A 6,000-nucleotide genomic window follows, 5' to 3' on the forward strand; every position below is an offset into this window, starting at 1 on the left:
CCTGTAACTAATTATACAGCTATCACAAACATAAACGGTAATTAAACGATATTAACCGCATTTTGTATACACATAACACTAGCTAGGCATTCTATCTATAGACACCTGTACATGTGCCCTGAGTCTGGCCGATTTTGATAGAACGCTTTGATATTCCATAAAGTTCCTAATTAATGTATTTAACACCTGTAAAACTTACTTATGGATGCAATAAAAGATTGAGTTTTGAGATTTTTTTTCATAAACTTTGACACTTGACTATTGAATGTTAAGGAAATATGTCAAAACATGATCATAGAATTTTCGTAGAATTTTAAAAATTAATGATCAAAATCGAACCATGACTTACCTACCCTACAACACGAGAACTGATTTCACTGAGTAGATCTACACAATTACTAACAACGACAGACACAGAGAAGGAATTCTGAGCGTGAATTTCCACCATGTGCCGCTAAGACCTCTTTTCGTTTGACACGTCACACACAGTAAGCCACACATAACTCCCGGTTTGAGCCAAAAGCGAGGCGAGCGCATCCTCTTTGCAAATAAATCTCGATCTACGGAACAATATTTAAACAGACAACATCAATATTGTGAGGCCTGACAGTTCACTACGCCTCAGATTCTGCGCAAGAAGAAATAACTCAATTTCTTTGAGAAGGTACCATATGATTGATGTATTACCAGTTGTGACAGTGAATATGTAAGTGTCATGTCACAGGAATTGATTAAGTATGCTTTCGAAACTGGTTCAGTTCAACACGACTCAAAATGTGCACGGTGAAATGTGGAATGTTTAGTACACATTATTCAACGAGCGAAATACATTCTGGGAGTTACGAACGAAGCTAGGAAAACCTAAGAAGGGTAACATTTTTACGATAAGTTGTAGCCCGAAACTAAATTTCCAACGCGACGCGACCCCTTTTCTATAAGATAAGTATGTTTTCGGGCACAAGGCACAGATTATAAAGGTGCTTTTACAGCAGAACATCTTTATAGGGCGTGAAATTGCTCCAGCAGTAACAAAGGCTTTTACGCGCCAATATTTGAAAGCCAAATGATTCTCTGGATCCTCGCGCGATCGACATTGTCTTTTTTTAGCAGTTAGCCTCTTTTAGTGGCCGGCGCGGGAGCGCTGTAATGTTTCACAAATAGGCCGATTAGTACTCGTACATCAACTAACGCCTTTATTTCAACCTGTCGATGTCTGTAATGACCATTTATTTATAAAACAACTATGCATTAAACCTTTGCAAGGTTTGACTATGAAATCATAGACAACTATGTACCAATAATTCTTTATAGGTACTTACCTACTTACAGAGATATAAAAGTAATTGTATGACTTTTGAAAATCGACTGCCTGTTCGAATGATAGTGCGGTAACCGGCTGAAGACCACTCACCCGACAAGCAAACAAAAGCAGATCAAAATTAGAAATTGATTGAGACCATGCGGTTTCTGCTAGCTCATCAATTCCGTGGCCCAGTTAGTAGAGCATTACCATTGCATGTAATATTAACGGGGAGCAGGAACGAGCGGCATGATGAAAAAACAACTTGGTGGGTCAACACAACTTGATCCAAGCCTCGGGCGGTGTTGCCAGCTCTTAAAACCGAAAATTATACGCTTTAGCCAGTATCACTAAGCACGTCTTTGAAAACCGGCCATGCTTGTACGAGAATTTAATAGAAGTAGCACTAGCAACTCAAGTTCTAAAACAAATTGTTTTTGGAGATCTTTGCCCAGCAGTGGGACACAGGCATGGCTACAAAAAAACCAGTGTTTTCAACAAAAACATCTTCTTTCTACACTTATTGTCTAATACTATACCAATGGAAAAAGAAACGTGCAAAGTTGTATCAAGTTTATATGCCAAAGCCATCTGCGAGTATACAAAGGTAATGGCGTAGACAAAAGCAGTTCAGTTCAGCGAACCGAAATCTATTTCACCAATACTTGGGCCTTTTACCCGACTTTCTGAAACAACGGAGACACTTTGAGCGTGTAAACAGAGCACATACTTACCGTTCCTAGCTACGTTTATAAAACAATACGATACCCAAAGAAAAAACTTCCAGTTTTATACCGAGTTTCCGAAAGATTGTATATGTAGTCCGCACAATGAATTTTATAATATACAGGGTGTCACCAAAAGGGAGATATAGTATGCCGAAATGGGGTTACTAAGTGAAACCTTTACAGCGTGTGAAAAATATTGTTATACAATTTTTGAAAATTCAAGGAAAAATAGTAATTCTTCATGGAACTTTGTTGGATTTTTTTTTACTATGGGAGTGTTTTTTTGCGAATTTAGAAAAGTCATTGAACAAAGCATGAGCTGAGTCACCCCCTTTTGGCTTACGTTACCACTTTTACAAAACCCTGTATATCATTGTTAAATCCTAACTAATATTATAAATGCGAAAGTAACTGTGTCTGTCTGTCTGTCTGTCTGTCTGTCTGTTACTCTTTCACGCCAAAACTACGGAACGGATTTGAATGAAATTTGGTATACATATAGTATAGACCCTGGGAAAGAACATAGGCTACTTTTTATCCCGGAATTCCCACGGGAAAACCTTTTAAGGCGAAGCGAAGCTCGCGGGAACAGCTAGTAACTAATATTCCTTTACAGTAACGGGGCGTATGAATTAGATTGATCGCTTTCTCATCGATCATAAAAATAATAGTCGTTTCATTGCGCTGTGTCGATTACCTTATAAAGAATATTATTAGCATATTGATGAATTTCTCATTATAAACTGTAAAAAAATCATCAAGTAAATAAACAAACGTCAGACTTATCAACATAAAGGGTGAACATAGTCACTGTAAACTTAATTCAAATGTCGTTATTTTTTTTATACTCGTAGTTTCTTCTTAATTAAATTCCTTAGTTTAAGGCAGTTTTACAGTGACAGCATGTATTTTTTTCCACAAGTAACTACACTAACCAGTCATTGTGAAACAAGCCTTAAATATGTTTAAATACTTTACAAATTGTACATTTTTTATGTTTGTTTTTTTTTCAATTTGGTTTGTTTACTTGAACCCGTATAGTTGCCGCATGAGGGCAAACAGCGCCAGCGGCGGGAGCCATGGCGGTGATAACCTAATAACCTGAAAACGATTCTGAGTAGACTTGTTTCATGACAAAACACTATTTCCACGTTGAAAGTCAAATTCAAAAGCGTAACCGATCTTAATGTCCACGCCGCATGCACGGACTTATGCAGAAACTTACATACGAGTACGTTACTTTGGTGCTGCAAGAAATAGCCCTTTAGTATATTTTCGGTCTCTCATTCTCTGAAAGAAGGTATAATTTGACTGCCTGAAAAGAGGCATAAAAAATATAATTATAAACAATGTTACTTAGAAAACGGCCTTGTGTGGCGGTCAAGTTGGTGTCCAGTGTCCAGTGTCAGGTGTCCAGTGTAACCCCGCCTACGATACTTTCCATTAACATTGGGACTTGTTTTCATCTTTTTAGCGTGCAGTAGGGTCTTTTGTTTGTTTATAATTATATTTTTTTATTTGTAACTTTTTAGTTGTTTTTATTTTATGAAATTTTACGTCTGTATTCGGGTTTTAGTTCATGAACATTTTTTATTTCAATATTTTTGGTGTTGTTATTTAAATACCTACAATACGCATATTTTTGTAATGTGCAAATCAAGCCCTTTCATTTGATACCCCACACGGCATAGTTGGTCAATTATTATTTTTTCGATCATCACGTAATGTCCTCTAGAGAGCGCTATGTACATTTTAATGTAACGTCACATAGCTTATAACCATCGCGCCATCAATACGCTTCTAACGATACCCCATACATCAAAATCTATCAAGCCTTTTAGGCTACAGAAGGGAACAAAGAAACAGACAAACATACATACATACATACAATCGAAAAACATTAACATCGGGTAAATAGCCCTTTTTATGCCTGGGAAAATGAATTTATTTTTAGTAAAATCTTGATATCAATGATGATTAATTTTAAGTAAAATCTTCTTAAACCAAGCACCTGATGATATTTGTCAATGTTGTGTAATGAAGGTGAGGGATGCTTTGTTGTTGAGATACGCATAATATCAGAAGAAGAAATTAGCAACTATTTTCTAGTTTCCTCGTAATGAATAGCATAGTTTTTATCTCGGGTGAACCCACTATTTAGTTCCTCGGCCCATTAGCGCCTTCGCTAAACTCAGGCGCACAAACCCGACTTCGGGCACTAAATGAGCGGCTTTCACCCCTTGCATAACAATGTCGTATTATCTCTAAAAATAGACGCAAAAATAGTCTGTTTTATACCAGCAACGTATACTTTTGTTTCGACTAAAAATCTATTTTGATTCAAACTGACCGTTTATTCCCGCCTTAAATATTTAAAAGTGAATAGATCCATCCTACGTATTCCCAAATACGACCCGCAGTTATTGAAATATGTGTTAAATGTTGGATAGCATAGAGTCCGTTATCCGGTGGGGCTCGACGAGGCGGCGTGATGGTGAACGAATCGTGCTCGTGACGTGCGGATCATACGCGTAGCGCCTAGCGGCGTAGCAGCGGCGTAGCGGCGTAGCGCTACGAGTTTTGTTCATTGTTTTTTGCGCTGAAAACTTGATTTTTGTCACGTCACGTCACGCGAATTTGAAAATGCGGTTTCAAAAATCGTTGCAGTTATTTGGATCGTTTCTCAATTAATTTTATTTAAAATAAAATATGTATGCTCATTTATTTTCTTTTAAAAGTAACTCAAGCATTATTCCAGAAAATTGTAGGTAGAATTATTCAAGACTGTGAGCTGTTTAACATTTAAAAAGTTCCTGGAATTAATTCCACCAACTATACGTCCTGTTATTCTCGTAAAAAGAAAACTGTTCAAACTTTTTATTAAATTCGCCTCCCTTTGTTGACTTAACGTAAAACTTTCTATTGTTACGCTTAAATTACAATAATTGCATACCGTCGGTCGGATATCAGCGCGACTGGTTTGACGTAAACATCCCAATTTGGCGGAGTTGTCACGTCACTAATGAGATTATCGTGTGTGGGCGCGGGGCGGGGCGCGCGTCCGCTCGCGTCGACGGCGCGGCCAGGACTGCCGCCCCCGCCGCCGCCGCCGCCGCACCTTTAGCCTGCATCCTCGGACTGCTGACGGCTAAGCACCGACTTATTAGCATAAAATAAATGAGGCAACTCCGCTGAAGATGCACCGCGCTGCTCGCTCTAAGCCCGCCGTGTCGCTGCAAGCCGGAAACGTTCTCGGCTAAGAACTTAGTTAGCGCCCGCGCCGCCGCCGCCGCCGCCGCCGCCGCCACCGCGACCTGCTCGCGTTTTACTTAATCTGCTTCGTACAGTTCGCAGCGCGGAACAGATTACGGTTTTTTGCTTACTCAGTACCTAGACTCAACTCCAGATGCACAGCGAGAAACTTTTAATTATGATTTCTTGATGTCTGACTCGGACCGTGAGCTTTTAAGCTCTACCTTTATGCAGTAAGTTAAAAAGTAAAGTTAAAACAAAATAGACGGTAACAAAATCTGAATATATTGGTGCGACCATGAAGCTCTTTGTAAATAGCCTTTGATACTTAATCCTCTGCCGGGGTAATTGAAATTACTACAGCTTTTTGGCGCTTTCACCATCGCAATTTCCGTAAGCATTCATTAATCATTTTAAAATATATTTGCCTATAAGTTTCCTACGATAAACAACATGGAGATGATTACAATATGATTAAAATGAGATGGAAACGAGTTTTATTTTTATTCAACTGATAAATAGACTACTCTCTAGTGAAGACTTATTTAATTAGTCACTTGGCAGGCTAATGAAGGCGACCCACGGTATAAAGCAATTAGCCGACGGCTAGCATTTCAAATAGCTCCAGTGCTTCATATTCAATTAAAATCATTGAGCTCCAACAGCTAGATTAAACGGAAACATATTTTATATTTCCGGATTTTGCAATTGGATTGAACA

At 38.5% G+C, this 6,000-nt stretch overlaps 1 protein-coding gene across 1 annotated transcript in view; it reads right to left on the bottom strand.

The window, feature by feature from the left end:
* LOC105387609 (teneurin-a) overlaps positions 1-5,103 on the bottom strand; it is a 331,961-nt gene extending 326,858 nt beyond the window's left edge. Inside the window, exon 1 of the mRNA XM_048624883.1 lies at positions 4,982-5,103. The gene's annotated coding sequence lies outside the window, so the exon portion shown is untranslated. The remainder of the gene's footprint in view (positions 1-4,981) is intronic.
* Between the last annotated feature and the right edge of the window lie 897 nt (positions 5,104-6,000).

Source organism: Plutella xylostella, chromosome 13 (assembly GCF_932276165.1).
Source record: "Plutella xylostella chromosome 13, ilPluXylo3.1, whole genome shotgun sequence".
NCBI classification, from domain to species: domain Eukaryota; kingdom Metazoa; phylum Arthropoda; class Insecta; order Lepidoptera; family Plutellidae; genus Plutella; species Plutella xylostella.